The sequence below is a fragment of the Monodelphis domestica genome, chromosome 3 (assembly GCF_027887165.1).
Source record: "Monodelphis domestica isolate mMonDom1 chromosome 3, mMonDom1.pri, whole genome shotgun sequence".
NCBI classification, from domain to species: Eukaryota; Metazoa; Chordata; class Mammalia; order Didelphimorphia; family Didelphidae; genus Monodelphis; species Monodelphis domestica.
In genome coordinates, this window is record NC_077229.1 from 194,471,846 (window position 1) to 194,478,003 (window position 6,158).

Below are 6,158 nucleotides of genomic sequence, written 5' to 3' on the forward strand. Positions count from 1 at the left end.
TTCTTAAGTCCAGGAATCAATAAAAACAATAAATTAAATCCTGATTTGTAGCATTTGACAATTTCTGAGACATAAATGCATATGAAAAATCTGACAATCACTTTATAATTCAAACTGACGTTATAATGCACACCTCTGCTCTCAAATATGATGACAAATACCCTACAGGCAGGAAGGTTTTCTTCATGGCCTAGAAAAGCAGAAGCCTGAACCAGATAATCCCTGAGGTCTTTTCCAGTTAAAAAATTCTGTGATTCTATTATTACTCCTGGGATCCCCCTGAAAATGGAACTTTTCTCTATATCTCATTAGATGAAAGGTTCTTGAGGACAAGGGTCTAGAGGTTTGGAGTCACCGGGGTGGAGGGTACCCACCTTTGGGAACATTCTACACCCTACTCATGCAGGGAAAACCTAAGAGTCCTTGCAGTGGATTTCTTTCTTTAGATATTCCTTCTATTCTTGAGGAACCAGAGTCTTCAAAATGGAATGCCTCTATTCCTCTAAGATCTGGAGGGTTTTGTGGTGGTGGTGGTGGTTGTTTTTCCATGTCCTTTATCTTCCTGTGCATTCCTGCACAGGAGACATTCATTGTCAGGATATTTATGTAATGAGTCCTTACTAACTGGCTGAATGACTTGGCAAGTACTCTGTAGACATTAGTGTGGCTCTCAGTCAATACCAATTAGGCAGACAACAAGTATTTATTAAATCTATATGAGATAATATGAGATAATATTCTCAAAGTGCTTATCACAGTACCTGGCATGTGGTAGGCACTTAATAAAGTTCTTGTTCCTTTCCTCCACCTCGTCACGTGCTAGACCCTGGGGATACAAGGACAAAGAAGGAAGCCATCCCTCATCACAAAGAGCTTACATTCTAAAGAGGGAGGCAAGCCCATATATGAATGTAAACCACATAGCTATAAAGAGAATAAATACAAATATATTCAAAAGAATTAAATAAAAAAGAGAGGGTAATAGCAATTGGGAGGATCAGGAAAGGCTTCCTGCAGAAGAATTATTTCAAAGAATAAAAGAGGACTTTATCATGAGGAGGGAAGGAGGGTATGGGTTCTAGACATGTGAGATGACTATCAGGATGATCCTGAGACAGGAGATAGAGGGACATGTGAAAGGAACAGAAAGAACAGTTTGGCTGTCAGAGTAAGAAGGGAGAATGATGTCCAACGATCCCGGAAACATAGGTTGAAGTGAGATTGTGACAGCTTTAAAAGCTAAACATCATCATTTGTGACAGGCTTTAAAAGCTAAACATTTTAATCTCAAGGCAGCAGGAAGTCACTGGGTTTGATTGAGAAAGGGAGTAACATAGAGTGAAGGAGAACTTCTTTGGTGGTGGTGTAGAGGATGGACTGGAACAGGGAGAGACAAGACAGGGAGAGAGATCATTGTGATAATCTAGGGGAGAAGGGGTGATGGCCTGAATAGGATGGCAGTCATGAGAGTGAAGAGCAGGGTCAGACACCCAAAATGTGATGAAGGTAGAGGCTTGGCCACTTGTTTTGGATGAGGAAAAGAGAGTAACCAACAATAACACCAAGATGAGAAAGAACCTGAGAGCCTGGAAGGATAGGAGTCACTTGAACAGAAGGAAGATATTATAAGAGAGATACGTTTGAGAGGAAAGATAATCATTTCAGTTTTGAACATGTTGAGGGTTTTTTTATTTTTATTTTTTAAACCCTTATCTTCTGTCTTGGAGTCAATACTGTGTATTGGCTCCATGGCAGAAGAGTGGTAAGGGCTAGGCAATGGGGGTTAAGTGACTTGCCCAGGGTCACACATCTGGGAAGTGTCTGAGGCTAGATTTGCACCTAGGACCTCCCATCTCTAGGCCTGGCTCTCAATCCACTATACTATCCAGTTGCCCCCATGTTGAGTTTTAAAAATGTTCCCAAGAAGAAAAACTGGAGCACTTGGTGTCTCTTGTTGCTTCCTCCTCTACTATCCCCAGAGATTGTCACCTCTGTGTAGAAGTTGCTGCTGTCACCATGGCCCTCAGCAATGCTGACGTCCAAAAGCAGATCAAACACATGATGGTTTTCATTGAATGGTAAGCAAATGAGAAGGCCAAAGAAATAGATGCAAAGGCAGAAGAAGAATTCAACATTGAGAAGGGTCTTGTACAAACACAGAGACTGAAGATGATGGAGTATTTTATAAGAAGGAGAAACACATTGAGTAGCAGAAGAAAGTTCAGATGTCCAACTTGATGAATCAAGCAAGTCTGAGAGTCCTCAAAGCCAGGGATGACCTTATCTCAGACTTAATAAAGGAAGCAAAGGAGAGACTCACCAGTATTGTGAAAGATACACTCAAGTACCAGGTGCTTTTGGATGGTCTTGTCCTTCAGGGTTTATACCAATTCCTGGAGCCCCAAATGATTGTCCATTGCAAGAAAGGTGATCTCCCTCTGGTCATGGCTGCAGGGCAAAAACCAATCCCTTTGCACAAGATTGCAGCCAAAAGAGATCTTAATGTTCAAGTTGATCAGAACATTCCTGCTAGCAGAGATATCTGGAGGTGTTGAGATCTTTAATAGAAATGGTAAAATAAAAGTTTCTAATATCCTAGAAAGTAGATTGAATCTTATAGCCCAGCAGATGATGCCCTGTCTGGGAATAATAACAGTATAACAAGATAAGATAAGATAAGATAGATATGATATGATATATTAATATAATATGCTATGCTATGCTATGCTATGCTATGCTATGCTATGCTATGCTATGCTATGCTATGCTATGCTATGCTATGCTATAATATAATATAATATAATATAATATAATATAATATAATATAATATAATATAATGTAATATAATGTAATATAATATAATACAATACAATACAATACAATACAATATAACGTAACGTAACGTAACGTAACGTAATGTAACGTAATGTAACATAATGTAATGTAATGTAATATAATAGTATAATAATAACAACAGTAAATTTTTGGACTAAGCCTCTGCTGAGGTTGGATCCATTCCATCCATCTATCATTCCATCTATGTATCGATGAACCATAAAAGTGTCTAAAAATCAAGAAACCAATTATCAATGTTCCTCTTTTTTGATGCTCTGACACCGTCCTATGTTCTTCAGTGGAATAACTTTTGTGTAGAATGCCATCAGCCTAAGTGTTAGCTTTGGGACTTAATGTTAACTTATGGGCTTCACTGTCAAGAAGTAACCTAGTTCATCCACCCTACATTCTAGGGACAAGGGAATACCTATCCATGGCACAGTCTTCACTGAGAATCCTACTTCTGTGATCTGCTGGAGTGAGCTGTGTGAGGTACATCATAGCCTCTTTGATATTGACAGGTTGCTTTAAGGAGCATGCATTCATGCCAGCCAGCATTAATAGTATTACTCCTGTTAACTCTTTGGGCTTAGAGACGTTCCTCAGTTATGTCTGTGATTCAAAAACCCAACCTGTGTGAATATGCTTTATTAAGATAAAAAATATGTGGATAAAAAAATGTTCCCAGGACATTCTGTTTGAAATATCTAATAGGCAATTGGTGATACAAGGCGGAATCTCAGGAAAGAAAGACTTGGACTGGATATGTGCCTACACAAACACACACATAAATAAATATACATAGATGTCAAACATGTGTACACAAACATGTGTATCGACATGTGTCAAACATGTGTATTACCCACATGTGTTTGCATGTGTGTATGAGTCATCTGCGTAGAGATCAAATCCTTGGCTGCTGCTGGAGTTGCCGAGAGGGACAAAAGAGAAATCTTGGGGAATATCCACAGTTATGTTGTGTGATATGAAGGATGACTGGGAAAGAGGCTTGAAAAGGAGCAGTGAGAGAGGGAAAGGACCTAAATATGTTTTTGGAGTCTGGAACACTAGGGCTGCTATAGCGACTTCCTTGCTCTGATAGGAACAATATCCTGATGCCTCCCTCTATTCAGGTTAATCAAATTTTTCTTAAAAGGCATCGAGGGGGGCAGATGGGTGACTTAGTGGATTGAGAGCCAAGCCTTGAGATGGGAGGTCCTGGGTTCAAATCTGGCCTCAGACACTTCCCAGCTGTGTGAACTTGGGTAAGTCACTTAACCCCAATTGCTAGCCCTTTCCACTCTCATGCCTTGGAACCAATACACAGTATTGATTGTAAGGCAGGAGGTGAGGGTTTAAAAAAAAAGACATTGAGTCAATCCTTGCAACTTGGTTGGCATCACACTGTTGATGCTGCTTCTTATGATGACTGAGTACAAAACAGTCAGAGATCTGGAGGGACTCTCAAATATGTAGCTGGGCATGGATAAATAAATTCAAAGGTGTCTCACTGCCTATTTTTATCGAATATCCTTCTAAGATGTCTAAGTAAATCTATCTTTGTTAATTATTTTTAAAAACTTATGAGTGTTGCATTTTTTAACCCTTATCTTCTGCTTTAGAACTGATACCAAATATCAGATTCCAAGGCAGAAGAGAGGTAATGGCTAGACAGTTTGGTTAAGTGACTTGCCCAGGGTCATACAACTAGAAAATATCTGAGGCCAGATTTGAATCTAGGATCTCTTGCCTCTAGCATGGTTCTAGCCACTGTCTACCCCTCCATTAAAAAACAAAAACAAAAATAAAAACAAAAACAATACCTTACCTCCTGTCTTAGAATCGATGCTGTATATTGGTTCTAAGCCAGAAGAGAGGTAAGGGCTAGGCAATAGGGGTGAAGTGACTTGCCCAGGATCACAAAGCGAGGAAGTGTTTGAGGTCAGATTTGAACCCAGGACCTTCCATCTCTAAATCTGGCTCTCCATGCACTGAGCCACCTAGCTGCCCCCTCCATTTTGTTTTAATATTGAACCTCAACTAGTAGGACTCTGGCCTGAGTCAGATGAATCTCAGCACACTGGTTAAGACTCAGGTCCTCACCAGGAAGTCATATATAATAAATCCAACTATGAACAGGCCTCACTTAGTCCACAAAGGCCCAGCCCTGGCAGAAACTGTAGAGGTATAAGCCTTCAGTATCATTCCTAAAACAATGAGAAGATAAATGTCACTTAGGCCCACAGTCACAGATAGAAAGGTATCTGTATCCTGAGTCCTCCCTGTCATTGCTGCACGAGTCTCGGTGGAAATGACTAGGAAAGGTTCATGGGTCAACAGTTAGTCCCAGGGATGGTTCCCAACGCCGTTCCCATTGCCTGATGCCTATGTGGAAGATGCTTGTTTTTTGCAAATCAATCTTAGATTTCTATATATCTTAACAGGGGAAAAACTTCCTTAGTTCTGCTTTATTCTAGCCCTGAATCATCCTTGACAGTCAATCATGTTTTACAAGGTGTCAAAAGCCAGCTTCAGGATTAACCAGGGTTGCCTCTGGTACATTCGAATATCCCCTTGGTCCATGTGTTGGAATTCTGCTCTCCTGATTCATCACCTTGGTCCTGTTCCCGAGACTCATGTCTGCTACGGTTTTGCTTACAGAAGTGGTACAAAAGAAGGCACATCATCATTGGCCTTGCCACACTGTACCCTAAGGACTGCTGAGCCTAGGCATCTGATTTACAGTTAAAGCCTGTGTGCTGTCTCTTCCCATTAGAATGTGAGCTCCCAGAGAGTTGAGACATCTTTCATTTCTATCTGTATTCCCCCTTTACAGAGTAGTGCTTTGCACAAGAATAAATGTCTCTTCATTCATTCATTCAATCTTGGGGGCTGCCACTTGGTCTAGAATTCAGGGTCATTCGTTCAGTCCTGGGGCTGCCACTTGGTCTAGAATTCAGGGTCATTCGTTCAGTCCTGGGGCTGCCACTTGGTCTAGAATTCAGGGTCATTCGTTCAGTCCTGGGGCTGCCACTTGGTCTAGAATTCAGGGTCATTCGTTCAGTCCTGGGGCTGCCACTTGGTCTAGAATTCAGGGTCATTCGTTCAGTCCTGGGGCTGCCACTTGGTCTAGAATTCAGGGTCATTCGTTCAGTCCTGGGGCTGCCACTTGGTCTAGAATTCAGGGTCATTCGTTCAGTCCTGGGGCTGCCACTTGGTCTAGAATTCAGGGTCATTCGTTCAGTCCTGGGGCTGCCACTTGGTCTAGAATTCAGGGTCATTCGTTCAGTCCTGGGGCTGCCACTTGGTCTAGAATTCAGGG

The 6,158-nt window shown here is 41.3% G+C and overlaps 1 pseudogene; it reads left to right on the forward strand.

The window, feature by feature from the left end:
* The first annotated feature begins 1,983 nt into the window (after window positions 1-1,983).
* On the forward strand, window positions 1,984-2,661 carry LOC100028357 (V-type proton ATPase subunit E 1-like; annotated as a pseudogene).
* Window positions 2,662-6,158: the final 3,497 nt, after the last annotated feature.